The 27742-nt window shown below is 51.7% G+C and overlaps 1 pseudogene; it reads right to left on the bottom strand.

The window, feature by feature from the left end:
• Nucleotides 1–885: 885 nt before the first annotated feature.
• LOC140620630 (SWI/SNF-related matrix-associated actin-dependent regulator of chromatin subfamily E member 1 pseudogene) lies at nt 886–1550 on the bottom strand (annotated as a pseudogene).
• Nucleotides 1551–27742: the final 26192 nt, after the last annotated feature.

Below are 27742 nucleotides of genomic sequence, written 5' to 3'. Positions count from 1 at the left end.
CTTCAGTCCTTCAGTCTCCATCAGTCTTCAGGTGAGAGCATCTGATCAGCCATGCAGTGATAGTGAGAGTTGGGGTGCTCTGATTGGGAGGGGACACCCAAATGGAGGCATCCCAATTGAGTCAGGGCCAGCAGTGCAGGCAGTGAAAGAATTCACTTAAGGCAGAACAAAGGAGCTAGAAGTTTATTGAATGTACTGCAAGGAAGAGAGGGCAGGACAGCAAAGGAGAGACTTTGCCAGGAGGCAGTGGTGGTGGGGCCATAGTTATACGGCAGAATGGGGAAGTATGGGAACTTATGCAATTTTCCCTTTTTAGCAATCCAGGGAAATGTGCCTGATTATAATTGGTCAGTTAGAACCTGTGGTTATTTCGAGGTGGGTCTTTTATTTATTATTTTTTAAAAGATTTCATTTATTTATTTGACAGAGAGGCAGGGGATGGGCATAAGCAGGGGGAACAGCAAGCAGAAGGAGAAGCAGGCTCCCTGCTCTCTGGGACCATAACCTGAGCTGAAGGCTGACACCCAACCAACTGAGCCACCCAGGTGCCCCCAAGGTGGTTCCTTTAATGAGCCAGTCTGTATTTGGCTTGGTGGTTGCTGTGGACCCTTTTGCCTTGATTAAGTTTCCATTGCTCAAGCCTGTTACCTAAAAGTGGCCTCTCCAGGCTCCATCCCTCTCTTGTTGTTCTCTTTTTTTATTTATTTAAAGATTGTATTTATTCATGAGAGACACAGAGAGAGAGGCAGAGACATAGGCAAAGGGAGAAGCAAGCTCCCCGTGGGGAACCTAATGAGGGACTGGATCCCAGGACCCTGGGATCATGCCCTGAGCCAAAGGCAGATGCTCAACCACTGAGCCACTCAGCCATCCCTATAAAGTTATTTAGACCACATTAAACAAGGCCACATTTCTTTCTTTCTCATCTTCCCATATAGGGTCCTGTGGTGGCTCCTCTTGTGTTGCACTGTTGCTCTGCAAGTCAAGCATCACTCTCACTAGTTCCACCACTCCTGCTCACTCTCAGGACCAGACGTGCCTTCTTCACCATTCTCTTGGCTTTCTGTCATTTCTTCAAAGCATCTCCCCTATCTCTGGTGGAATGCTTTTTCATATTACGTTTCTTCAGTTTTGTTACCTGCTCGCTCTTCCTCAGGAGCAATGCTGCTCTCTGATCCAGTTCAACTTGCTCTGCTGCCTCTTTCTCCTTCTCCCTGCCTTTTGCAAGTCGGTTCCTCTGCCCGTGCAATTTCAACTGCAATTTTCTCTTGATCCACTTCTACCTTTGAACCACACAACCTTTCAAGTTCATTGTTAAATGAGTCTGTGCTTTCCAGGAACTTCTTTTCCCAATGTTGCTCCTCTATTTGAAGAAGTTCAGTTTCTAGTTTTCACTGATAAATAAGAATTGAACTTGTTGCTTGAGGTCCTGCATTCTAGCTGTTATGACAACTGACCAAACATCTGGTACCACACTTTCACTAGGTATCACAGTGATGGTTTCTCTTAAAAGAAGTGGCTGTATGCTTCACTGAAGAGCCACCATCGAAAGATCATTTAGGGGCAGCCCGAGTGGCTCAGCAGTTTAGCGCCACCTTCAGCCCAGGGCATGATCCTGGAGTCCTGGGATCAAGTCCCACATTAGGCTCCCTGCATGGAGCCTGATTCTCCCTCTGCCTGTGTCTCTGCCTCTCTCTCTCTCTCTCTCTCTCTCTCTGTGTCTCTCATGAATAAATAAAATCCTAAAAAAAAAAGATAATTTAGGAGAAAACCAAGGTGACCTAGGGTATGGTTTTATATATAATGCCAAAGGCACTATCCATGAAAAAAATAATTGATAAGCTAGACTTCATTATAGCTAAAAACTTCTGCTGTGCTGGAGCACCTGGGTGATTCAGTTGGTTAAGTGTCTGACTCTTTGTTTTGGCTCAGATCATGATCTTATGCATTGTGGGATTGAGACCCAAGTCCGGCTCTATACTCAGCAGAGTCTGCTTGGGATTCTCTCTCTCCCTCTGCCCACCCTGCCCCCCACCCTCTTGTGCTCTCTGTCTGAAATTGATACATAAATCTTAAAGCAAACAAACAAAAAACCATTCTACAGTACAAGACACTGCCAAATGAATGAGAAGACAAGCCACAGACTAGGAGAAAATATTTACAAAAAACAGGGGATCCCTGGGTGGCGCAGCAGTTTAGCGCCTGCCTTTGGCCCAGGGTGTGATCCTGGAGTCCGGGGATCGAATCCCAAGTCTGGCTCCCGGTGCATGGAGCCTGCTTCTCCCTCTGCCTATGTCTCTGCCTCTCTCTCTCTGTGTGTGTGACTATCATAAATAAATAAAAATTTAAAAAAAAACAAAAAAAACAAAAAATACATCTGATAAAGTCCTGCTATCTAAAATATACAAAAAACTCTTCAAACTCAGCAATAAGAAAATGAACAATCCAATTTAAAAACTGGGCAAAAGACCTGAAAAGACTTCACCAAAAAGATATGCAGAGGGCAGTGCAGGTGGCTCAGTGGTTTAGCGCCGCCTTCAGCCCAGGGCGTGATCTTGAAGATCCAGAATGGAGTCCCACATCAGTCTCCCTGCATGGAGCTTCTCCCTCTGCCTATGTCTCTCTCTCTCTCTCTCTCTCATGAATAAATAAATAAAATCTTTTTTAAAAAAGGATATGCAGATGGAAAATAAACACGTGAAAAGATGCTCCACACCCTATGTCATTAGGGAATTGCAAATTAAAACAATGAGATACCTCTGCACAGAATGGCCAAAATCCAGACCACTGACAAGACCAAATGCTGACTGACAAGGATGTGGAGCAACAGCAGCTCTCTTCCACTACTGGTGGGAATGCAAAGTGGTATGACCACTTGAAGATAATTGGGCAGTTTCCCCCAAAATTAAACATACTCTTACCATATGATCCAGCAATTGTGGTCCTTGGTATTTACCCAAATGTGTTGAAAATCTATGTCCACATAAAAAGCTGTGCAGACTGTCTATAGCAGACTTCAAAAAATTTTTTTATTATCAATGCGTAGCTGACCCACAATATTGTACCAGTTTCAGGTGTACAGTAGTGATTCAACATTTATATACATTACGAAATGCTCACCACAATGTATCTAGCTGCCCGCCGGTCCTCTGGTCTTCAAGATATGAGGCCAATGCAGTTCTAGCCCTAATGCTCCCTCTTCTACTCACTGGGCTCCCCCTCAACTGGTTTTCCTTCTCCCCCTAGTTTGATCTGGGGGGGGCGGGTTTCTGCAGAGCAGGGGTAGAGGCGGGGACCCTTTGAGCAGAGTGGCCACTTGGGCAGCCCCACAACCCAGGCTGGCACCGGCTGGTCCACTAACTTCTGATCCTCTCCCCACTCCACCCAGTCTTGCTGTCTTACTTTTCAGCCTAAATTCCACCCCCTACCTTTAGGAACTGTCATCATGTTTAATCTCGCCTGGGTGAGCCCCCCTCCACTTCCTGAAATGGAAGGTATTCCATTACCCGGTCAAGTGTGCTTTAAGTAGCTGTAGGGAAATGTGACAGAAAGTCTTGTCAGTTGGACTAGACTTGCCAAAACTTGGTGTAATGTGGGGACGCAGTCACTGTGCCTCCTAAGGAAACCTGAGCAGAGCTGAGGCCCGGCTAGTCAGGATGTTCAAGGTAAGAGGCCGGAAATGGCATGAGGGAGGGGCAGACAAAGCTCAGGCCCCTCCGAAAGGAGGATGGGGCAGGAACTTCCTGACAGCATTGGGGGTGGGTGGGTGGGGCCCACCTGTTGCTGGGAGGGGTTGAGGGAGGAAGGGTGGGGAGAATGGGGTCAGGGGGTGGGGGGAAGACAGGATTTCCCCTAACAGGTATTTCAACCTGAGGCCAGAGGCACCTGAAACCCCGAGCAAAGGTCTGCTCTCCAGAGAAGGGAAGTTGGTGCTTCTTGGTGGAGGGGGCCTTAGCCTTGGGGCAGCCAGAGGGCCCAGGGCTGGCCAACAGGAATATCCTAAAGGATGGGCTAAGTCCAAAGACTGCAGTTTAGCACACACCAGAAATGGGCCCAGCCAGACTCCGAGGCTTTGTGAAGTCCTCTTTCAGGGCTCCTCCTTCTTGATTCCTTTGTTCAATCTGGACACTCCCAACCTCCATTCCCTCTGCCCTTCTGCACCAGGTGGTCAAGGCTTGCCAGGCTTCCTTCCTCGGTGTCTTCCTCGGTGTCTCCTCCCTGCCATCCCCCACCCCTCACACGGTGGAAGTCGGCCTTCCTCCAGCCCTCTCCGGGAGCCCAGGACTTGCCCACAGTGCCAGCCTCGCCCAGACCAGCTCCAGCTGGAACATGGTCTTTCCCGTCCCAGCAGGCTAAAGCACCTGAGGCTTTAATTATGAGCCACTTCAAAGTCTTTCTGGAAGCAGGTGAGAGATAAAGTGTAAACAAGTGAGTGAGTGAGTCATCCTGGCCCTCCCAGCCTCACAGGACAGGAATATCCTTCCTGCTCCTCTTACCCACCCGCTTCTCAAGTAACCAATCACACTGGTTCTGGCCTCAGGCAGACACTACCCTGAAGCTGTGGCCCTTTAAAGCTCTGCTGCTCACCACACCAACACCATCTTTCTCTTCAGCACCCTCCACCACCACCATCGACTGAGCAATAACCCCCCCTGGGCAAAGCACTTTCCGTGTATTAATCCATTTTATTCTCACAACAGCATCATGAGGCAGATACTATTCTGTGCCTCTCACAGGTGACAAAAACCAGGCCTACCTAGAGAGCTTCAGTGATTTACCCAAAGTTACACAGGTAGATAGTGGATTCAGGTTCCAATTTCAGCAGTCCTACTCGAGTCAGTACTTAACCATTGACACACAGAGGAGGACCTGGCAAAGAAACGGAATCAAATCATAAGAAACCTGTCAGACATCCCAACTCTTCCAAAAGGTCAATATTATGAAAGGTGAAAGAAATTGAGAAGAACTTCCAGATGAAAAACCACAATACATAATTCTGGATTGGAACCGGATCTGAGAAAAAAAATTCCTACAGAAGACAGCATGGGACAAAGGGCAAAATTAGAACAAGGACCACATATTAGATGATAGTGTGAACCAATGACATTTCCTTAATTTGGTAGTTGTCCTAAGGATAGGTAAGAAGATGTACTTAAGAGGGACGCCTGGGTGGCTCAGCGGTTGAGCCTCTGCCTTCAGCTCAGGGCTCCTGTCACGATCCGGGAGTTTCGGGATCAAGTGGAGTTTCTGGATCAAGTGCCATGTGGCGCTCCCCACAGGGAGCCTGCTTTTCCCTCTCCCTATGTCTCTGACTTCTCTCTGTGTCTCTCATGAATAACTAAATAAAATCTGTTTTAAAAAAGTTCTTAAGAGATATGTGCTGAAGTATTTAGGGGCAAAGTGTTATGACATCTGAAACTTACCGTCAAATAGTTCAGAAAAAAAAGAATACTAAAATGATTTACATTTGTGTGTGTGTGTAAGAGAGAGAGACATTACAGCACATGTAGTACAATATTAGTGAATCTTGGTAAAGGGCATTTGGGAGTTTATTATACTATTCTTTGAACTTCTCTGTAGGTTTAATATTTTCAAAATAAAACCATTGCTAAAAGGAAGTTACTGAATTAACAGAGCCTGGCACTAATTTAGATTCTGAGAGATGCAATTCCATGCTTTTGAAGGACAGTGCAAAGGTAGCACAACTCCAGGCTGCCAGTGAGACCCAGTGTCAAAGTCCTTACCCATCATCTGGCTTCACTGAGGTCCCCAAGCTTCTGCTTTTTCACCCACTCTCAGAATCTTCCCGGCCAGAGACAAGAGGTGGGGAATAGGAAATCATGGCCAAGGTGTGGGGAAGACTCTCTGTCCCTCACCCCCACGGATTGTATCTTTTGAAAGTCTGGACAGATTTGTCCACATGTATTAAGTGGTTTGTGTTGAGGGATTTGCAAAGAGAAAAGGTACTGATTGAGAAGCAGGAATGCTCTTCTGGCTCCCTCTCCTGCCTCTTGGCAATGCCTGGGCCTCCAGGCATCAGGAAAGTGCTCCGTAGACCCGCTGAGGCTTCACTCAGCCCTGGGGAAGCCAGCCTGAGTGTCAACACTCTGGCAGAGAGAAGTGCTAAAGTGCATATTTGAAGATGTCTGAGCAGACTTGTTTGAGAGACAACTGGAGTTGTGAAGTAATCCTGATGTCTCCCCATGTCTCAGTTTTAAAGTTTGCCTGCAGGCCTCTGACCTCTAATGTCTTTCTATATTGTTAGCATTTGACAGAACTTTGCTTAAGACTTGGGTATGACAGAAGGCAACACAGGAGGGTTTTTATTTTTTTTTTAAGATTTTATTTATTTATTCATGAGAGACACAGAGAGAGAAGCAGGCTCCCACAGGGAGCCTAATGTGGGACTTGATCCTAGGACCTTGGGATCACACCCTGAGCCAAAGGCAGATGCTCAACCACTGAGCCACCCAGGTGCCCCTGGATCCAGTTGTTTCTGAAGCCCTTTCCATTCTGATCATAACAGTTATGTGAACTAATCAATTCTTGCTTTTCCTCTGGGGCCACTTTGAGTTGACCTTCTGCCCTTAAAAAAAAGCAGGGGTGATCAATACACTGTGTAAGACTCCTTGTCTCCCTAAGCCAAGCAGAATCAATCCCTCTCATTCTGTCACTCTCCTTCCCCTTTCTGCCTGTCTCTCATATTTAAACTAGATGCAGAGATTACAGTCCAGTAGCTAGAACCGAAAGGTTGGGGGATCCAGGACTAGGGTAACCATTGGCTGGTATTTCTTCATGGAAACAAAAAAAGAAAACTGGTCTGTTGAGATAAATAGGGGCAAAGAAAGAATTAGATGGGCAGATTGAGAGAGACATGATTTTTTTCTCATTCCTAAGCTCCAGTGTGTTTTTCCACACCTCCTTTCCGTGATATTCTCTAAATCCCTACAATATCCCCTGTCTTAGAGTTTTTTTGGGTATAAGTGACAGAAACCCACCCAGGCTAACTTAGACAAAAAGGGCAATTATTCTAAAAATAAGTGTCCCTTGGTATTCCCAGGTGGCTCAGTGGTTAAGCTCCTGCCTTTGGCCCGGGGCGTGATCCTGGAGTTTCAGGATCGAGTCCCCACATCAGGCTCCCTGCATGGAGCCTGCCTCTCTCTCTGCCTGTGTCTCTGCCTCTCTCTCTTTCTCTCTCTGTCTCTCATAAATAAATAAAAATCTTTAAAAAAATAAAATAAATAAAAATAAAATTAGGTGTCCCCTGGAACCTTAGGGCAAGTGGCACACCGGGGCCCCAGGAGGGCCTAGAAGCCAGTCAGCCCTTCTCTCTGAGCACCATGGTCTCAAGCATCTTACTTGAGACCAACTTCCTTCAGTTCATGTACGTGAGGCTGAATCTGGCTGCTCTGTAGCCCCAGAGTGTCTATGTTCCAGTGGCCATAGCAATGTTCTACTCACTGTCTAGCTCTGTCCAAATCAGAATAGCTCTGGGCCCAGTCTGGGTCAGTATTCACCCCTGGTCCAATCAGCTGTGTCTGACTGTACTCCAGCTTCTGCAGCCCACCTCTGGGGAAGGGTCAAAGAGGAGTCCTCTATAACCATATTCTATCAGGCTGCTTTGGGTAAGTTTCCATTCATTGCCATTAAATAGGACTGACTAACACAATTGCCAATAGCCTTAGGGTACCTGTTTGCCCCTTACTTCTCCTTATGGGAAGGTGCATGGCTCAAGGGTATGTCCAGCTGGATCAAAAGGTAAGTTCTTCCCAAATGAGAGCAGGGAACATTCTTCCATAGTGGTTCTCCCATGAATTCGTGTTGGTGGCAGCCAACTGCCCCTCCCTTTCCACACCATCGACTACTACCCCTGAGGGAGAAGGGGTGACATATTACCCTGCCATTCTGTGCAGGGTGGCAAAGAATCCTACATGATATTCCATAGGCAGACTCCTACTGGCATGTACATCATAAGTTGCCCTTTCAGTAAGGACAAATACCAACATTTCACTATCTCTGGACAATCCCAGAACCATACAGAGTTAGCTCTGAATGGAAAATTCTGGAAGTTGAAGATGATTCTCAATTTCACAAGGGGAGGTAGGTAGTGGGGCTGCAGGGGCTAAGGCAGGTCAGCAGGAGTCTTGGGTACCTCTTCCCACTCCTGTACTTAGGACTCTAATCAATTCCACCCAGAGGCCAGAGTTTCCTTTCCTGCATACTCAGTCTGCTGGGAGGACCCCCTGTAGTATGTCTTTTTTTTAAGATTATTTATTATTTATTTGTGATAGACATAGGGAGAGAGAGAGAGAGAGAGAGACAGAGACACAGGAGGAGGGAGAAGCAGGCTCCATGCACCGGGAGCCCAACGTGGGACTCGATCCTGGGACTCCAGGATCGCACCCTGGGCCAAAGGCAGGCGCTAAACCACTGAGCCACCCAGGGATCCCCTGTAGTATGTCTTTAACTTCTCTTTTTTTCGTGATCATTCGGCAGCATGGGGGTGGGGGGTGGATGGAGGCTGCTTCACAGAACACAGGCACATCGAAGGCCCACCGTGGGGAGGACAGCAGAACGTTTCCTATTGAGTGTTACTATTCCGCACTGAAAATATCACTGGCTTGTGTTAAAGCAGAAGCATTAGAACTACTGCCTAAAATGGCTGAGAGGGATGATTCAGAATTTAGAGTAAGATATAAAGAAATGCAAACACTCAGGCATGTCTGGATACCTCCCTCCCTCACACATCCAGTATCACTCTGTTCCTGACCATTTTTTTTCCCCTGACCACTTTCTAATCTAATTTTCTCCTTCCACCTGAGTCGAATACACTTTCCAAAATCATCCGGAGCATATCTTGGCTTGTTCAAGGCCCAACCTCCTGTTTGCCTCCAGGCCCTGGTGGGCAGCTTCCATTTAGCTTTTAGGCTTCTTGCTGGCAGGAGACACATGACTACATCAGTGCTTCTCTTGGCAGAAGATGTGTTTCAACAACACACCTTGCCTGTAACAAAAGCATCGAGCAACAACCTAAATGGCATAGGGAGGAAGCACTGGAGAGCTGGGCGGGGCGATGTTGTGGCCCAAACATATTATTAACTACTAAAAGAATGGCAAGCCACCAGCAGGGGAACTATAGAGACCTGGGGAAAGGAGAAAGGGAAGCTTAGGTGGGGCAGGCCCTTGGCCAGGTGACCAAGTTTAACATCATCAGTGAGGAGTCCCTGTTGATTACTTGTCCCCCTGTGTGATGTGATGAAAAGGGCACTTCACCTCTGTGTCTTCTTCCCCAAACCCACGACCCCAGTCTAGCCATTAGAAAACTGCCAGACAAGCCAAATTGAGAGAAGTTCTACAAAATACCTCACCAGTATTCCTCCAAACTGTTATGGGCATAAGACAAACAAAGTCTGAGAAACTGTCACAGATCATCAGACAGTAAGACATGATGACTAAATGTAGTGTGGGGTCCGGGATGGAATCCTGGAACAGAAAAAGGAGGCTGGGTAGTGGAAACTCTGGTGAAATTGAATGAAACTGGGTGGAACACACTCCCCTAATGTGAGAGATTAACAAGAGGGGTCACTGGATGAGGCCTCTGTAGGAACTCTCTGCCCTACCTCTGCCACTGTTCTGTAAATTTAAAACTATTCTTAAGTTAAAATCTTATTTAAAAAAAAAAAAAAAAAAGGTAATGCAGGGATGGAGGGGTGGGGAGTTTTGGAAGAGAGAAGTCCTGGGTAATCTGAAGTAGAAGCAAAGAGGCTGCAGCTCTCAACGGAGACAGGCAACCTTGCCCCGGCATTGCTGGGGAAGTAGCTTCCTATAAACAAGGTTAGCCAGTGTTTTTCCTTACCTGTAGCTGGCAGAGAGAGATCCAAAGCTGAACTGCCCCAATTCCGATACGCACGTGAATCACTTTGTGAAATCTTGTTACAATGCAGATTCTGATTCAGCAAGTCTGGGTGGGGCCTGAGTTTCCGCCTTTTAACTGGCTCCCAGGTGATGCCGAGGCTGTGGGTCCCAGGACCACACTCACGGAGTTGTAAGGAGTTGAAGAGTCCAACGCCACCTCACCTGGGAGGAGGGGAAGAGATGCTGAAAGGGAAGCTGTGACTCTCCAGACACAATCTGCAACCTGGCCACCTTGAGGAGGAGGGCAAGCTGGCCGCGGTGGCCCATGGCCCAGTGAGAAGAGCAGAGTGTGGGCTCTGCAGCTTCGGGAAGCAGGTTCCATTCCTGCACACGGCCAGATAGGGCAAGTGCGTCAGCCCCCAGCCTCATGTCATCATTGGCACCATGGGCATCCTAACCAATCCCTATGCCTTGAGGTTGTTCTGAGGACTGAATGAGGTGGTCATGTGTGAGGCTCCTAGCACGAGGTACAACCACTTGTGGAAGTGACTGCCAAATGAGCCTCAAATGACTGACATGCATGACATCTCTCTGGTTTTTATTAACATGGCCAACCCTTGTGAAGCCATTTTGCTTTACTTATTCAATCATTCAGTCAACAGATACACATTGAAAACCCATCATGGGCTTCCCAAGAATCGGTTGTCTGAAGTCTCTTGCCTCACAGAATCCAGATTTGCAAACAGCTGGAGTGGAAAAGAAGCACAAAGCCAGCCTAGCTCTTACTCCCCACTTGCCAAGGCCCAGCCCTGCTGAGTCTTTCTGGGTCCTCTGTGCTTCTCACATTCTGGCCTCCTTCTCTGGCTGGGGTCCACAGAACAGAGAAAACTGGGCCAGTGGGCAGCCCATCTTCCTCCAGAACCTCCTGGGGGTAAAGGCGTGGCTCCCCCAGTACCCCCTTCTCCCTGGATTGTTCTCCCCTTTCTCTGGTTTTAGGGCTCTGGCCCCAAGCTCAGCTACATCCTGGCAGCTGTCCTCCAAGGGGCAGGGGCTACAGAATTCCTGCTCATCTTCAAACTTACACAAACATTTATATGGTCACAGGAGCTTCTGAATCAAATCAAGATGGTTTCCCTATAACAGACACAAGGAAAAAGAGAAGGAAACTTTTTTTTTTCTTAAAGATTTTATTTATGTATTCATGACAGACACACAGAGAGAAGCAGAGACAGGCAGAGGGAGAAGAGGCTCCCTGTGGGGAGGCTGATGTAGGACTTGAACCCAGGACCCCAGGATCATGCTCTGAGCTGAAGGCAGATGCTCAACCACTGAGCAACCCAGGCATCCCAAGAAGAGAATTGATTCTATTAACTTCTGTTGGGTCACAGACCCTTTAGGAATCTGATAAAAGCACCCAATGTCATCACCCACTCAGGAAAACACATAAGCACACACCCACACAGTTGTGTCACCACTTGCTAGAGATATTGAGCATTGGGTTAGGAACTCTCAGGTCAGAGGCTCCTATAAGCTTAGGCATACCAGCAGAACATAGCCAGACAACAGGGTGAGATGGTGGGGATGATTGAGGTCCCTAATTTTCAGTGTCATCACATTGTCCCTCTGCCTTCAAGTTCCCAACTGCATCAGTAGCCACCTACAGCTGCCCTTGGCACTCTCCCCAAGGTCAGAGTGCAGACTTATCCAGCTGGTGCATCCCTGTCAGCTGCTTCTCCTGGGATCTTCAGAAATCTCAATGCATCGGGCCTGGTGACATAAAAACCCAGGACACTTCTCTCTGGTCTGTGGCTGATTCCCCTCTCACTGGAATAGGGTAGGTTTCCAGCCTATTCCCAGCACCACCCGCAGCATACCCTCAGTCTTCTTCTTGGGCTCAGGCTAGCACACAAAATAAGGTATCCTTTCTCCCAGCACAGAAGGACCACTGACCTTTACTCAGAACCCAGAGGGAATGGCAGGAAATAAACAAGATCCAAGGGCATAAAAATGGTCCACGTATCCACAGCATCTCCCTGGCCCCGGATCCTGGCCACAACCTGGCAGCCCCAGTCCTGGTTTCTCCCCTCCCATCAACTTGTCACTGTTTCAGTGACCTCCCTTCTTAAGTGATCCCTCTTTGCTTTTTTCTTCCTCCTCAGTCTCACCCTCCCTCCTCCCTCTGTCTCTGTCTTCCTTACTGTATGTGAGTAAGATGTGGCTGCCCCTAGAAAGAGACAAGGAACTGCTAGTTTTCTACCAGGGTCTGCTGTCTCTTTCTTTAGCCTGCCTGTGTTTTAGCTGGCACATGAACACACAGCTGAAGATTTTACTTCCCAGCCTCCTTTGCAGCCTAGGTGAGGCTATGCTACTAAATCATGATTGATGGCCATGAAGAGATCAGAGGTATGCCACTTCTAGGTCGTGACCTTAAAAGGAATGTATAAATGCTCCTCTTGCTCTTTCTTTCCTTTTTTTTTTTTTTCTTTAAGATTTTATGTATTTAATTTGAGAGAGAGCACAAGCCGGGGTACGGGGTGGGGAGGAAAGGCAGAGGGAGAGGGAGAAGCAGTTTCCCAGCTAAGCACAGAGCCTTGTGTGGGGCTTGATCCCAGGACTGGGAGATCATAACCTGAGCAGAAGGCAGACATTTAACCCACTGAGCCACCCAGATGCCCCATTGCCCTTTCCTTCTTCCCACTAACTGGGAAGCAGACATGATGGAAGAAGCAGAGGAGCCAGTTTGACCCCACTGATGGGAGCCACCATGGGCTCAAACAGCAGGCACTCAACAAACACATTTTTGGAGGGACTTAACTCATTTAATCTTCATGACAATCCTGAGGTAGGGTTACCTTGCCATGTCTATTGTCATTCGGACTTTACAGATGAGGAATCTGAGTTACAGAAAGGTTGAGTAACTTCTGTAAGGTCACGAAGGGCAGGATTGGAGCCCAGGAAACCTGGGTTGAGTCTGCTCTTCAGTATCACAGCATACAGAAGACAGTTTGGTACACTATACTGCTGTGTAATGAACAATAGACATCTATTCCATTTAGCCTCTGTATTTGGGGGTCCCTTTGTTACAGCAGCTTAGATATCCCTTAATATACCCTCTGTGCCACCCCAGAAGTGACCATAGATCTCCACCTTGCCTAAGTCCCAAATATGAGCCCCTCAAAGGGCAGTAGCAAAGGAGGCAGACTCTGGGAGTAGCTCTCTAAGGGCCAAAGGCTCCTAATTGAATCCCTCCTATTCACTCCAGGCTGTGCATAATGAAAAGTCCCCATCACTAGTTCCTAGGCATCCATGCATGCTCACCAACCCTCCCTTTCCTCCAACATATACACACACACCATACCCCGAGGACACAGCCCCTCAACCTTCTCCAAAGGGTAGTGTCATATCTGCTTTTTATTATTTATTTATTTATTTATTTATTTATTTATTTATTTATTATTTTTAAAATTTGAGGGCAGCCCCCGTGGCGCAGCGGTTTAGCACCGCCTGCAGCCTGGGGTGTGATCCTGGAGACCCAGGATCGAGTCCCACGTCAGGCTCCCTGCATGGAGCCTGCTTCTCCCTCTGCCTGTGTCTCTGCCTCTCTCTCTCTCTCTCTCTCTCTCTCTGCCTCTATGAGTAAATAAATAAAAAATCTTATAAAAAAAAGATTTTTAAAATTTGAGACAGAGACAGAGATAGCAAGAAAGAACATGAGCAAGGAGGAGAGGGAGAAACAGGCTCTCCGTGAACAGGGAGCCCAATGCGGGGCTTGATCCCAGGACTGTGGGATCATGACCTGAAGGCAGATGCTTAATGGACCGAGCCACCCAGGTGCCCCTGTGCCTGTTATTTAAATCAAGTAACATTTGGGGGGCACCTGGGTTGTTCATCCGGTTGAGTATCTGACTCTTGGTTTCTGCTCAGGTCATGATGCTGGGGTCCTGGGATGGAGCCCTCCTTCAGGCTCTGTGCTCAGTGCCGAGCCTGCTTGTCTCTCTCCCTCTCCTGCCCTCCCTTGTGTGCAAATGCTCTCTCTCTCAAATAAATAAAATCTTTAAACTAAAATCATGTAACATTGTAACAGTTTTGCAGTTTACAGTTTACAAGATAGCACCACAGAACATCCACATAGAAAGATATCCAAGATCTCTCATTAAATGAAAAAAAAAAAAGTAAATTTCAGAACAGGATGCATGTTCTGCACTTATTCCCACACACACGTGCACATACCTGTGAAGACACAGGCTCCTCTCTGGATGTAGTGGCTATTCAGGACTGCTCTGGAGCAAAGCAGTTCTCAGTGTCACCCTATTTTACAGATGAAGAAACTGGGACTTCAAAAGTCCAGGATGGGGATGCCTGGATGCTCAGCAGTTGAGCATCTGCCTTCGGCCCGGGGCGTAATCCTGGAGTCCCGGGATCGAGTCCTATGTCGGGTTCCTTGCGTGGAGCCTGCTTCTCCCTCTGCCTGTGTCTCTGCCTGCCTCTCTCTGTGTCTCTGCCTCTCTCTGTGTCTCTCATGAATAAATAAATAAAATCTTAAAAAAAAAAGTCCAGGATGTTGGCCCAGACTATGAGGCTAACATGAGTGAGACCCCTGCAATGCTCTTCAGCCTCAGACCTCAAAGCCCTGCTCTTCCCATTCGACCTGCCTCCTGTCATACTAAGTCAATGACATTCTAGGTTACTGTCACTCACCCTAGTCTGCCTAGCTCACTACTCCCTACCCCAACCTCAACCCTGGCCTTAGGAGACACCAGAGACAGGAAGTCTCTGGAGGAGCTTTTCTGGTATGGCCTCACTGCCTGCTTATCATTAATAACACTGGATATTCTAGGGCAGTCGGTCTCAGCGATAAAGGAATCCTCATTACCTGGAGACTATGATGGAAATGTGCCAGTCAGGGCTTTTCCTTTTAAAACTCCTGAATCTGGGCTCAGTCTGTGTTTTCTTTAAATAAGAATCCCCCAGGGGGAGTGAATTTGATAGCCACTTTGTGTTAATATTGAAACCAGTAGATAAACCCAATCCTTTATGGGAAGGGTAAGGGAGTGGCGGCCCAGAGAGATCAGTTCTATTTCTTTGGTGGGAGAGGTGGGCTGGGGAGAAACAGTGGGAGCAGTTTCAGAGAAATCCCAAAGGAGGGGCTTGTCTCCCCTGGCCTGGGAGACTTTTCCTGGATTAACACCTTACACCTGGCACTGAAGTTCTTGAATAATAACCAGCATTTGTGCTGAAATGTGCCTTTTACAAAGCTCCTTAGGGGACATTAGGCTCATATGGTCCTCAGTGCAAACCCTGAAGCAGAGATTACTGTTCCCAACTCACAGATGAGGAAACTCAGTGGAATGAAGTGACTTGCCCAAGTCCCACAGTTAGGGAGCTACAGGCTTGAACCTGGGGTGGCTGCTTCCTACTGACATGCTTGATTTCTCACCTGGCAGCCCTTCTAGGGTGAGTGAATGGATAGGAAGGGAAGAGGTTTTGCACTGCTCACAGATTAGTGCCCTTAAGAATCTGGGAAAGAGGGGCAACTGGGTTGCTTATGTGGTTAAGCATCCCAGTCTTGATTTCAGCTCAGGTCATGATCTCAGGGTTGCTCAGCAGAGAGTTGGCTTGAGACTCTCCCTCTCCACCCAGCTTGTGCATATGCTTGCTCTCTCTCTCTCTCTCAAATAAATAAATCTTAAAACAGCAGCAACAACAAAAAAACTCCACCAAGAATCTGGAAAAGAGGTAAAGAGGGAGCATGCTCCTACATCAAAGAGAAGATTTGCAGGCCCTACTTCCAGGGATTCCAGTGGCTCTGGAGTGGGGTCCTGAAATACATTTTCTCAAGCTTGGATTAGTGTAGAGCCAGGCATATCGGCCTCTCCTCCCCTGCTACCTCCTCTTCCTAGACCTGTGTGGAGGAGAAGGGGACACGGAGTACCATGGCTGTGAGTGCAGTGACTCCAAAGATGTCCACACTTGAAAGAGGTGGAAGCACTACCCCCTCATGGGAAACTACTGAAGGCCTCAAGAGAGAGAGAAAAAGGAAAAGAATGGAAAAGATCAGAATCCCTTTCACATCTTTCCCCATCTAAGGCTTGGATTTAAGGATTCTCGTTTTCTTGGGCTAGAGTAAGTGGAAATTCCCAGTACTGTAGCTTCCTTTGATCAGAGTCTAGATGGGAGTCGTGCTTTTTAGACAATTTTTGGACATGGCTGGTGGACAGGAGGGAGCCTGGATTAGAACTCTGGGAGGCCTAGACACATTTCAGAGCATCACCTCAAAGGAAAGTTTGTCACCAGGGCAGCCTGGGTGGCTCAGAGGTTTAGCGCCACCTTTGGCCCAGGGTGTGATCCTGGGGACCAGGGATCAAGTCCCGTGTTGGGCTCCCTGCATGGAGCCTGCTTCTCCCTCTGTCTGTGTCTCTGCCTCTGCGTGTGTGTGTGTGTGTGTGTGTGTGTGTCATGAATAAATACATAAAATCTTAAAAAAAAAAAGGTTGTCACCAGATCTCAGGGGAACCTTCAAAGCCCTGTATCTATCCTGTCACATACGCAGGCACACATCGCCCTCCCTTTCTCTTCTCTATGGACAATCACAAAAATCAAGGTTAAAGACTCAGAGTGACCTTCAGAGACCACCTGGTCCCACACCTGCCTGGGTTCCTGCCCACTCTGATCCTTGCTTCTCCTTGTTGTCTAGGGCTGGAAAATGCTCTGCATGGGAGATCTCAGGAGAGGGTCTCTGTGCCATAGTGTGGCTGTGGTCAGGAGGCTCAGTGTCAACAGCCTGGGTCAGTGTAAGGGAATATTTGGTGTGTGGGGGAATCAGGCTGTGGCAGGCATTGTGAGTGCCCTTATGGGGGTTCTGTGCCAGGGAGTAGCTGGCTATCACCCAGACACGGTTGGCATTCTCCTCACCTGACCTTTCCATCTGTAGAGTGCTAACAAGGTAATACAGGTCCTCCTGTCAAGCTTAAAAATCATAACGTAGAGGAAGAAACTTCTAACTTTCCAGCACCGTATCAGCTGAGGGACAGCTGACCCAGCAGAAGAATGGGAAGAGGTCAGATAAGCATAGAACGGTAGGGGTGAAACTCAGCAGGACTGAGTCCTTTCTTCCTTGTGTAGACCCATGAGGACCAGAGAAACCTCTTCTGCCCATCTTGGAAAGGGATATCCTTCCTGAAGGTAGAGGGATGGCTAAGATGACCGCCAGCAGATCAGACTGGGATCAGAGAAGCAGACCCTGCTTCTGGTCTGACTTCTGCAGCCTCTGGCACGGCAGCCTGCAGCAGTACCCAACTATGGACACCAGAGGGAGCTCTTGTCTAACCTTTCCCGCGCAGAGGCGCTTGCAAGAACGTCAACTTGGGCGACCCGGGAGCGTTCTGATCGTTTGTTTCTAATGTGCAGGTGCCTGCAGAGAGGAGGGCCGGGCTTGGGTAGGAATAGGAATGACTAAGGGCTCATAATTTTCCCTTTAGGCGCTCACCCAAAAGAGGGAGTGTCCTCTTGCAGTGCCCCAAGGAGGACCCTTTCTCCCCACCCCCAGCAGAGACATGAGGCGGCCCCTTTCTCAGCCCTACCGCATACCCAATTCCTTGAAAGAGCGTGGTCCCGAGCATCTGCGGGTTTCCAGGGAAGACACCCAGCCATCGTGGTGTCTGTCGCCTGCTCTTCCTTGCCGTGGCCTTCTCCTAATGGCTAAGTACCAGGAAGTGGAAGTGAAGCGTGCTCACGGAAGGGCTTGTGGTGTGAGAGTGGGACTGCGTCGGGATAGGCGTTGGGGTTCCAGGATGGGTAGGAGGGGACGGGGGGCAGGAGGGCGCACGCTGCTGTTGCGCATCTCCATAAATGCCGCTAGGTGGCGCTCGAAGCCTGCATCAGAGAAACGCAGGCTTTTGGAAAAGTGGCTCAGGTGGAGGGGGCTGGCTTGGAGACCCCTTGAGGGCTGCAGGAAGGAGCCAGCTGCCGTCCAAGGACCCTCCTCACTGGAACTGAGGGACAGCTCGGGTACTTGGAGGCCTACGGAGCAGTCACGGTTCCCAGGAGTCCTGGAAGGGGTGAGGAGAAGATGGGGCATAAGGCATTGCTCGGGTTGGCTGAGACAGAGGAAGGATCCCCTAGACCTGCCCCAGGACCTGGAAAAGGGTGGAGGATACTGGATCTTTTCGTCTATTGTAGGTCCACCTGCCCCTCTGGGTTCTGTTTTGAGGTCACTGGGAGAAGAACCTCAATTTGACCCAGGAATAAAAAATCCAAGAGCATGCTCATGACTGTCCATCTGTTTGTGTTTTCCACCAGGATCTGTGGATCTGTGTATTACCTCCTGCTCTGGGCTTTCCAGACTCCACCCTGGGAAGCAGGTGGAGTGGGCTGTAATCTCTGAACCTTTGCTCTTTCTTCCATACCCTCTGCTGACAGTGGGGAGTTGGCCCAAAGCTTTGAGAAATGGCCCCCAGAGCCCAGAAGGGAAGGGTGCTCTAAAGGCATCTGTCTGACCCAGATCCATTCCCCAGTCAGAATTTGCCTCTCAGGGACACCCCCGGGGCCATGGGGTCATTCATCCTTCTCTGCGTGATGCCTTCTCTGAACTGATCCATTGTGTCCCGGTTTGGCTTCTTCCCACCAGCTGCAAGTTATTGAGACTCTGATGCTGGGATCTTGGGGTCCTCCCTCCAGACCATCCCGGTCTCCCGAGGCTTGGCCCAGAGATCCCATTTCTCCCCAAATCCTCACTTTCCGAGTTCAGATGGGAGCCAGTGTGGAAGGAAGGGAAGCCTTGGAGAGCCCCCAAGGCCCGTGCTGCTGGCAGCGCTGGCAAGCGTTAATCCCACCCGGCTAGTCTAGGAAATCTAGGTCCTATGAGGGGTCCTAGAATCTGCTGGCGGTGGGAAGCACCAAGCAGGGCCTGGGTGGCGGACTGGAGCTCTTCAGTGAGACCCAGACCGCCGGCTTCCCCCTTCTAAAGTAGAGGGTGGTGGGGAGAGGTTTCGTTCTTGTTGAAAGGGAGATAGAAATCCGGAATCAGACTAAAAGGGGAGAGGACTGGGATCGAGAGGTGTTGCTTTTCCCTCCCTGTCCAGGCCTCCCTGCCCAGCACTATAGGCCTTAGCAGCATCCTCGGAGGTGGCCAAGCTCCTGGGAGGGGGGTAGGTGGTCTTGAAAGGACCCTAGTTCTCCCTTTGGAGGCTGAAATGCCCCTCAACTCCCAGGTCCTCGCCATCCTGCCCCTAATAGGGCCAGCGTGGCAGGAGCTCCAGGCTCTGCTGGCTGGGATGCTGGAGAGCCTGGGCCTACAGAGTGGGTACCCTGGGACAGAATAAATTCAGGAAAATTTGGAAAAATCCGGGAGAACTGGAAGAAATTGGGAGAAGTGGGGGACTGGATGTCTGCCGCCCCGAAGTGCCCCACCCTTTTCTAATTTAGGCGCCAGCGGCAGCCGGGCCTCTGGGGGATTGGAGCCCGCCTCTGAGAGTCCCCGCCCCCTCCCCGAGGCCCGAGATATTAGTGCTGCTTGATCAGACCTCATTTCCTGCGAAAATGGAAACATATCCAGGGTCCTTAATAAAGTGAATGACGAGGCATCGGGTGTAATTGGGCTTCCGGTTGGTGGCTATTTTCTTAAACTGACAGTGGTAAAAATATAAGTCCACAGCGCCCAGATGTAATTATATGATTATCAGAAAGAGGTGCAGGAAGGATTCGCTGAGACCCAGAGGCAACCTGAGAAATGGGCACAAATGCTTACCCAGACCAAGAGACCCAGGAACCCCGGACCTCCACACCGACCCTGTATCCAAGCGCGTGCATCCGCAAGCTTCGGCCTCTCCTCCCATCCTGAGACCCGCCCCGCCAGTGCCATCCGAAAACGGGGGATCTTTATTTATACGTTGGGGCGCAGGGGTGGGTCTTTTTCTTCCTTTGAGAAGAGGAGTGTCCTCCAGGGCAGGGGGCTGGCCTGGCTGAGAGTCCCCCAGACCCATCCTCCGGACCACTCGCGCTGGCTGCATATTTCTATGCATAATCCAATTTTCTCCATGACTATCTAGTTAAACTCTTTAACAACAGCTACATAATTAGAATTTGGATTCCCATTAATTTTCCCTGGGCCTCGAACCATTTGCAGCTCACACTGGTAATTAATGCGATACATCACTAACTTTACCCAGCGTCGGCCAGCCCAGCTCAGGTCGCTCGGCCCGCGCGCCCCGCGCCTTGCGCCGGGCCCGGACTCTGGACCCCGCTTCCGGAGTGGGGGCCGTTTCCCTCCCTCCAAAGCCAAATGCCTCGGCCCGCGCACCCAAAGCCTTCTTTCCAGGAAATCTCACAATTAAAAATATTTATCGGGAGCAGATTTACGTTTCTGGGTTTCCAGTCTCGGGGCGTCTGGGTAGGCTATTAAGAGTAATTAGCATCTTTTGCGCATGCAGATTTACTTCGCTCATTGCCACATAACTCATCCCTAAAAGCCAGCTCAGGCGAACACAGGCGCCTCCGCCAAAGCCGCTGCCAGAGCTACCGCCCCCGCCTGGGTCTGACTAGGGCTCCCCGGGCCCCGGGCCCCCATTACGCTGCGCGCTCCTAGTGTCTCTGGCCGGGCTGTCCGCTCCAGGCCCGGGAGGCTGCGTGCCAATCGAAGATTCCCACCCTGGAGACGAATGAAGCAAGGGCGACCTCACGCGGTGGGGGGAAGGCCCAAGCCAGGTGCTCCAGGCTGCCCGGACCGCGCCGTCTGGATCCGAGGCTTCGCCACCCGGCACCTGGGTGCACAAGCAAGAGGGCTTGTCCGTGTACGCACGCTCTCGTGCACGCGAGTGCACATGCCTGCAATTGCTAGTGCGCGTTCCTGAGAGTGAGCCGGGGCGCGCGTGGAAAATGAAGTGATCTCCATCCCCACCCCCTACTCCTCACCGCCGATCCTCCCTCCCAGCCCCCGCCCTCGCGGGGCAGCTCAAACGCCAGTCCTAAGCCAATCCGCTAGGGCACTGAAGTTCAGAGGGAGACTCGGGCCCCTACCTTGCCTCAATTTCCCTTGGACAGAGCCGTCCCTACCCAGCCAAAGAGCCTGGAGCGCGCAGCGCCCAGCGGGAGGGAAGCTGGGTGGCCCGACGCCGCGCAGCATCTGAGCGCAGGTTGCCTAGTGCTGGAGAGCCCACCACGGAGAGGCCAGAGAGTCGCCGAACAGCGGCTTTTGGGACTGCTGGAGGGCCGCCAGAGACGGTGGGACCAGGCGGCGATGGAGGGTGGGAGTGGGGGCAGGCAGGGGTGCAAAGTGGTGGTGGGAGGACCAGAGCCAGGGTGCGCGGCTCTTGCTCCCGCGCTCCCGGCCGAGGCACCCACTCCGGATTCGTTATTAACGCGCTGGGAAGTCCGCGAGCCGCCCAACTTTCTTCTCTTTAATGAGCCTAGAAGAAGAGGCTGCCCTGAAGGGGTTTGTTCATTAAAGATGTAGCTGGAGGAATATTGTCTCATTAATTATCTGGTTTTAATTACACTCCTACCCTTTGAATCCAGAGATGGGAAAAGTTGATTCAGTGGTGCTGCCCCCTTTAGCTTAAAGATTCGGGCCAGGCAAGCGGACCTGGAGGGGGCTGTGGGACTGTGTGTGCCAGGGAGGGTGTGAATCAACATTTGATGTGTGTCCAGCTGCGAATCCCAATGCGAGATTGCCCCCCTGCCTGGGTGTGTGGACGAGGTCTGCGTGTGGATCTGAAAACGTAACGTGCGTGTGTCTGAGTGTGCATGACCACGTGTGCCTGAAAGGCCTTGTGGACGTGACTTGGGTGCCTATGTGTGCTCCCTGTCTGTGTGTGGTTCTGTGTGTCTGAGTGTACATGTGGGTAGCTGAGTGTGTCTACAGACAGACCCAAGAGCAGGGGTCTAAGTGAACAGAAGTGTGACTGGGTAGCTGTGTTTGCACGTGTCTAAGAGGGTGGCTTCCTGCCTGTCAGCTCAAGTGACAACGTCTGACCGTGTCTCTAGGTCTCTGCTGTGCCTGCATGTGCCCCCCACCCTGGCCACATATAGTATATGAGTGTTGGTGGGGGGCACTGCATGGCTGGAACATCAGGAGAACTGGGACCTCTCCAAGGACATGGCTTGGCTTAGGGTCCCCAGAGCTGGGGTGCATCCGGAAACCATGGTCCTTCTGGAAGGGGATTTATTTTAGGGGGTGCTGTCCCTGCCTTGCCCCTTGTCAGGCCGGTGCAATGCTAAAGCGGGGGCCGTTTTCCCTTTAAATCGCGGACACTTTGACAGGGGACATTAAGGACCCGGCTGCTCAGGCTGAGCAGATCATAAAACCGGACAGGCAATTTCTGCTCCCGCCAAATAGCCGGGCAAACTCGTTCTGCATCTTTGGTTTTAATGCACTAAACTGGCAGCTAAGCAGGGAGCGAGCAAAGGAGGGGGGGCAGGGAGCCCCCCCACATATACAGGCGCACACACCCGCCTGCAAGCAAACACCCCTTCACACCCTTATGCCCCACGCCCCGCCCCCGACCCCCCCACCAGCGGAATTATCAACTAGAATTTGATTAATATGCAAATCGCAGGCAAACAGCTCCATATAATTCTTTCAGTGGAGAGTAATTAATCACCAGTTAAAGCAAATTAATACATATATCAATTTTGTCAGAAACATGCTTAGTTCAATCGCCCGTAAAATTGAAGTTTGAAGTATTAAGAGGCTCTGCAGAAACGCCAGGACTAAAACTTTCAAATTGATCCTATTTAGTAATCAATCAGGCTCTCCCCTCAGGTTAATCTGCCTAATTTTTCATCTCAAATCATACACTTTACTGACACGCCATCTAGCAAACAGTCGATAAAAAGTTAACAAAAATGATAACGACTCCAGCCAGAGCCATTGTGCAGGGCGGGTAGGTGGCAGGCAGCTTTGATTGCATTTCTGAGGTGGTTGGGGACTTGGTTTTTTCCTGGGCCGAGGGCTGGGAGCTCCCCCAGACAGCCAGAGCCGCCCGGCCCCACCACCCTGATCTGCTATCTGCTGCCCTCCACTGATGTTGGACTCCTCTCAGAACATCAGAACATTCACAACATCTCCCCCAAAGTCGCCTAAACCAGCTAACTCTCTATCCATGCCTGTGATTGCAAAGAATGTCTCAAAGCCTGTACGTTGTGTGCTTGCGGTAACTGTGGGCTGCGCCTCTGTCACTCTGTATTGTGTGTATAATGGTGGGTGGGGGCGGTGTATCTGTTTAACAGCAAAGGTTTATCCGTTTAACTGTTGTATATGCCACTGGCTGCCTCTTTCAGTGGGTGTGCTGTGTCATATGTAACCATACTGCCTGTATGTCTGTGTCACTGGGGTGTATACTGGGTCTCTCCATGGTGGGTCTGGGTAACTCGGTGCCTGACTTGTGTGTGCTTGCATTGTTCCCGAGATGTCTGTGTGACACCGTGTGCCTGTTGTGTGTGCTCTGGATTGGCCATGCGTCATGTACGTGAGCCTACCTGTGCCTGCCCTTTATCTATACGTGGGCGCGTGGTCCCAGCGGGGCTTCAGGCATCCAGATCATAGGCCCCATCACAGACATCAGGGGAGGGGAGACAGTCCCTATGGAAGTGAGCACTTCACCTTGAGCCGTCTGGGAGGGGTCACCTCTTCTCCACCCTAGCCCCCATTCCAGCCTCCATGTGGGGTGGAGGTGGGAGGGTAGGGGTAAGGAAGGGCAAATGAGGTCTCCATTTCCTGGTGGAGGGGACTCTCAGACCTGGATCCCTTTCCACAGAGCCCCGGACCCTACTGCTTCTGACTTAGGCCCCTGAATTTGGTAGGGGTGTGGTGCAGACACCCAGTTAGGAACTACTCTGTCCCATATCATCAGATGCCACTTCCACATGTGATGACAACTTATCTCAAACCTCTGTATACACATGCTGCTAACTAAAGCCACACAGGTCTCATGGCAGTCACAGGTAGCTAATCTTCCTTCCCCACTGAGTCCACCCCTACTCACAAACAACTAGCTGCATCTAGCTCTCCATGGGGAAGGGTGCACTTGTCCATAGGCACACACCAATGCACAGCAGTCCCTGCACACACTCATACTTAACACAAACCAGATTCCAAAGCAAGCAGAATTCAGTCACCCCCAACCCCACTAGTGGCACTGTTGATCCACCAGGCATATGCATACATATCACCATTTGTACCCTCCCCATTTAAGGCAGAGTTGAGCCCCCACGGAGAGGAGTAACTTCCTTTGAGTGAACTGGGGGAAACTGGGCCTTCAAGGGAGTCCTGGAAGCAGTAGAGGCAAAGGTGGGTCTGCAGATTACTCTAGAGACAAAGGTTCAGCCTGAGGCCCAACAGGAGAAGGAAGGGGCAAGGCAGGACAGCCTGGCCTTTACCCAACAGCACAGCAGAGGACCGGCCCTCACCCTAACCTGGTCTCAAACAAGCACAGTCCATGCCTACATAGCGTTTATTCACTGACCTCGGCTGCCTTCAGAGTAGACTCATGCCCAGGCTAAGGTTCTTCATCCCACCTTCTGCTCACTCCTTTCAGGAGCCTCCTCCTGGCCATGTGCTCATCTCCCCACCCTCTATTGTAAGTGGAAAAATTGAGTAGCCAGCCTAATCAAAGCTGTATCGGAGCTAAGATTCTGGTCCTCTGTAGCTTCAGTTCCACATCAACGTGCATTCTCCTGGTTATCTGCTCACACCAGCTCCCTGCACACATCATGCTCCCCGGGGAATCACTCGCCTGCTGGTCACACCCACCCCAGTGACAGCTTTACTTCTCTCTATTGCACAAACTTAGTCACACCTAGTTGCACACACTAGCTTGCAACAACTGGTTACACGAACACAGCAGCACACCCCCAGTCACCCCCAGCTGCACATGCTCTGTTTCGTCAATCAGCTGCACAGGCCCAGTCTTTCAGTTGCACACACTGACACACTCATCGGCACACCCTGTTGATGTCTGTGAAGCTCAATTCATGCAACCCCTCCTCCCCACCCAGCCTCAGGTCTCTCCTAGGACAGGCAACCCTTAGGAGGAGAAAAGGTGACCTGCTGGTAGCAGATATGGATTATGAGTGCAGAGGTGGGGCCCCAGGGAACCTCAGGGGGTCCATTCTCCCTCCAGCATAATTGCACCCCACTCAGGAGTCTGCACCAGGCCTGGGAGCCCTCACCTTCCTTCACTCCAATCCCAGGAGCCACTTCTCTGGGAACTGTGGCCTGTGGACCCATTCCGGGTCAGGCTGATCTCCCCCAGGCCTCCTGACCTCTGTCAGGAGGCCTAGTGCTTCACTTGCAGCTTAGGGATGCACCCATTGCCCACCCAACCTATGCACACACAGTTCTACATTCCAACCTATGCACAGCACCCAGCACACCAACAGTTCCAGCGCCAGGCGCATCACCTCACTGCCAGCCAAACTTCTTCTCCGCCTGACAACAGGAGCCTCCTACCTGCTGGCCCGCAGGACCCCACTCCTCTCAGGTTCCAAGTGCCCTGAAGCACCTCATCCTCTCCACTCTGGGCCCCTTATCCAGTCACTCCTTCACCTCCTAGACCCCCTTATACCCTTTCCCTGTGCATGTTTGGGGGGGGGCTATCTGTAGTCTCAGCACAAATCACTTTCTGAGACCCAAGAGAGAGGGGTCGGTGGTGGGGGTAGGTAGCGAAGCCAAGGTGCCCCTGGGTTCACGTGGCTGAGGACATGCAGGACCGGGTGAGTGGACTTCCCTGGATCTAGAGGCTGAGAAGGGTGGGGAGGAGGGGGTCCCCGCGGCGACCGGCAGGGGCGGAGGGGAGGCGCGCGGCCCCAGCCCGTCCCTTTCAGGGGGGACTCATGCATCAAACTTCAATTTTCCGGACGATTGAATTAGTGATTTTTTTTCTCCTGAACTAAAATACACTTAAGTCTTTGGGATTAATTACCACGTTCTGGTCCCTCAGACTGGAGTATTACTTATCGGAGCTGCGTCTGACACCGGCCCGACACCTCGTAAAATAAGGAACTGCGCCTCCCGGCCTCACCCGGCGCCACCCGCCGGGCAGGCCCGGGAAGGAGGAGCGGGAAAGCCGAGGCAGCTGGCTCGCGCGGTGGGGCCCGGCCCGGCAGCGCGCCGCGGGGTCCCAGGCCCGGGGAGCAGAGACCGCCCGCGTTCCGGAGCTTGGCAAGCCGGGCCCAGGCCCCGGACCAAACAGGGAAGGAAGAGGCCAAGCCAGGCCGCTTCCCCTGCGCGGCCGGGAGCAGAAAGCGGGTCTGCACAGAGGCCAGCGTCCTCGGGGAACCTGCCTGCCACAGCCCCGGGGGTGAAGGAACTCTGGCCACGGGCGGGTGGCCCAGAGGGTCCCAAGCCTTAAGGAGCCTCGCCCCGTGAATGGGCGCAGGGCCCGCAGCCCCTCACGCCATCCACGCCACACTCACTCGTACACTCACGCGCGGGGAGTGCCACGGAATGCGTGCGGCCCGCGCCCTCGGAGCGTACGCAGGCGGTGCACAGGACTCCGCGGGCGTCCCCGAGGCAGGCCGTGCCGGCGGCCGCTAAGAGGCCCAGGGCCGCGCTAAGATTCGAGGCCGTCTCACATCCCAGGTCCCCATGGTAGCGCCCGGAGCGCGGCCAAGCCACCCCCCCCGCCCCCCAGCACTCCAGTCTGAGCCAGGAGAGCGGAAGACAGAGTGGGTCGGAGCCCAGGCCTCCCCGACTCCCCGACCCTCGCTCCCGCCTGCAGACGACCGCTCAGCCCCTGCCCATCGCCGCCTTCTCCCTGCGCCAGGGCGCCGGGAAACTACCCCAGGCCGCGGCGCTGCGTCGGACCGAGACTGGCCGAAACGGCCACGCACGCTGGCAGCCGGGCTCCGGAAGCCCATTGGCAGCCTGGCAGAGGCTTCTCGTCCAGCAGAGCCGAGGAGGCTGATGGGGGGGGGGGGGGCTGTGTGTGCTCGAATGCTCTCCCCAAACTATGCGGGACCCAATGCGCGGCGCGCTCCCCCCAGGCCTCCTCGGCTCGCTCAGCCTAGGGCTCTGGCTTACACCTCTCTCCGCTTCCCACCGACGACCGTCTGGCACTTCCTTCGCCCGCCCTTCTTTCTGACCTATAGAAACAACGAATTCCTTCTCATCTTTCAAGGCCTGGGTCCAATGCCACCTCCTCCGGGAAGCCCCTACGACCCCAAGCCCAGAGCCAGCCCTCCCGGTTCTGTGAATGGCATTTCCCTGCCGCAGAGCCCTGGCCTCCTGATAGCGCCAGGGGGGTGCAACGGTGGTCGTCCGCTAGACTGGGAGCTCCTTGAGGGCAGGAACTGCATCTGATTTGTTTCCATTTCCCCAGCCCCCGGCGCGGCCCGGAGCAGAAAAGACGCACAATAAACATTTGCTGAATGGAATGGATTTTTCCCTTTATTTTATGAATCCTTCCCCTTCCGTCTTTCCTTCTTTCTTTTCCTCTTTCCTTCCTCCCTCGTTATTTTTTATTTCTTGGTTATATTCAATTGTCATGTTTTTCAGGCTCATTAAATCCATTTAGAGACAAAAGAATAAAAGGCAGAAGGGGAAGGAGGGGGAGGAGGGAAGGGGGAGGGGAGAGGAGGGGAGGGGAGGCCGGAGAAGCAAACAAATAACCCGCTTTAACTAGACGGGCGGATAAATGGCCCCGTTTCTCCTCAGCCCCGATGCGCCTGCTTAGCTGCGCGCCCCGCGGGCGCCGCAGCTCGGGTGGGCTCAGCCCCGGGGCCGCCGCCCCCAGCCCGGAGGGACCCAGCAGGGCCCGGCCCGGGGCAGCGAAGCAGCGAGCGGCCGGAGGTGCCAGGGCCGCTTCATTGGGATTCATGGGCGTGTTGGGCGGGCGGCCCCGGGCTCCGGGCGAGGGGCGGGGGCCGGGCGGGGGCCGGGCGGGGGCGGGGG

Source organism: Canis lupus, chromosome 29 (genome assembly GCF_048164855.1).
Source record: "Canis lupus baileyi chromosome 29, mCanLup2.hap1, whole genome shotgun sequence".
NCBI classification, from domain to species: Eukaryota; Metazoa; Chordata; class Mammalia; order Carnivora; family Canidae; genus Canis; species Canis lupus.
The sequence above is the reverse complement of the archived record's forward strand: the minus strand, read 5'-3'. Positions and strand labels throughout refer to the sequence as shown.